The sequence below is a fragment of the Anomaloglossus baeobatrachus genome, chromosome 5, assembly GCF_048569485.1.
Source record: "Anomaloglossus baeobatrachus isolate aAnoBae1 chromosome 5, aAnoBae1.hap1, whole genome shotgun sequence".
Taxonomy (NCBI): domain Eukaryota; kingdom Metazoa; phylum Chordata; class Amphibia; order Anura; family Aromobatidae; genus Anomaloglossus; species Anomaloglossus baeobatrachus.
This window is the reverse complement of record NC_134357.1, coordinates 493501499-493503309: the sequence shown is the minus strand read 5'-3', so window position 1 is coordinate 493503309 and position 1811 is coordinate 493501499. Positions and strand designations below refer to the sequence as shown.

Sequence of the window (1811 nt, the reverse complement as noted above, 5' to 3'; positions counted from 1 at the left end):
AAACTGATCGACGTGCCCCTGGATCTGGGACCCCTCGAGCCACGGATTGCCCGGATCCGAGCAGCTCGGCTGCCCCGGGGTGCGACAATACACATATTTGGTATTGCTGAGTTCATAAATGCCTGGGCTATAAAAATATAAAAGCAATTAATCTGATTAGTACAAGGTGTAAGGAGAAAAAATATTCCAGATGACAAAATGATGGTTTTTGGTCATCGCAACATGGCACTAAAATGCAATAACAGGCGATCAAATCATGATATACAAATATGGTATAATTAAAAACATCAGCTCAAAACGCAAAAAAAAAGCCGTCACTGAGCCCCAGATCCCGAACAATGAGAATGCTACAGGTCTCCGAACATGGCGACAAGGCGCTATTCTTTTTTTGGACAAACTTCTGCTTTTTCTTCACCCTTTAGATAAAAGTAAAAGTATACATGTTTTGTATCTACGAACTCGCACCGGCCTGAGGCATCATAATGCCGGGTCACTTTTACCAAATTGTAAACATGGTGACAAAAAAAGCAAAAAAACCCCTACATTGTGGAATTTCACTTTTAAATTACAATTTCTCCACTTTTGGATTTTTTTTCCCCATTTTCTAGTACATTATATGGAAAAAATGAGTGATGTCATTCAAAAGTACAACACACGGCCCTCACGTGGAAAAATCAATACGGTAGGGCTTTTGGAAGAAGCGGACGAAAAACGAAAAGGAAATAAAGCAAAATGGCCATGGCTTGAAGGGGTTAACAAGGCCAGAAATGTTCTTACCTAAAAAATTGACGAAAAAAAAGTACATTTGGGTTAATAAATGCGTCAAAATATGGAACGCTTCACGAATTTGCGTGTCATCCTTGCGCAGGGGCCATGCTTATCTTCTCTGTATCGTACCAAGTTTAGTAAATGTGCTGCCAAAAGCAAAGTATATGTGCTGCCAAAGCAGGCTCTAACTGATATTGGACCTGACCGCTATATATAGGCCTAAAAAAATGGGATATTTTAACTTATGGACATCATTTTATTTATTTTTTTAATTTATTTATTTTTTTTACAGTAAATTCTGAAATATTTTCGGTAATATCCTATTAATGAAGAAATTAACTGTAAAAAAGCTAATTAGGGAAAAAATAAGAGATATTGTGCAATAATTCAATATGCAAATTAGATCCACACTGCAGAGCATGCTGGGAGGAAGTGAGGGGGCAGCTTTTGCCTGTGATAGATGTTGTAGTATAAGGCTGCTTTCACACCTCCGGTTTTTCCTGTGCGGCACAATCCGGCACTTTGCAGGAAAATCGCAACCGTTTTTTTTTGCTGCCGGTTGCGTTTTTTCTGCATAGACTTTAATTAGTGCCGCATTGTGCCGCAAGGCCTTGCGTTCCATCCGGTTTTTGCTGCATGTGGCAGATTTAGCCGATGCGGCGGCCGGATGGAACGTTGCCTGGCACGTTTTTTCATGCGGCAAAAAAAAACGCATCGCGCCGCATTCGGCCGATGCGGCGCATTTTTCAATGCATGCCTATGGCGGCCGGATGCGGCGCGATGCGGCAATAACCGCATCTGGCCGCCGCATGCGGTTTTTGCCACTGCGCATGCTCAGTAGCATGCCGCAAGCGGCAAAAACCGGACTGGCCGCAAAGGAAAAACTTATGCAAAGGATGCGGTGTTTTCACCGCATCCGTTGCATAGCTTGCACAGCCGGATTGAGCCGCAGAGCTCAAGCCGGATGTGTGAAAGCAGCCTAAGTGGGAAACAAAGAGGGACATTACTACTGTGTTGGGGGATGGAAGGGGACATTACATTTG

The 1811-nt window shown here is 42.9% G+C and overlaps 1 non-coding gene across 1 annotated transcript; it reads right to left on the bottom strand.

The window, feature by feature from the left end:
* Positions 1-823: 823 nt before the first annotated feature.
* LOC142313561 (U6 spliceosomal RNA) lies at positions 824-927 on the bottom strand. The gene has a single exon (XR_012754555.1). It is a non-coding gene; the product is annotated as a U6 spliceosomal RNA (small nuclear RNA).
* Between the last annotated feature and the right edge of the window lie 884 nt (positions 928-1811).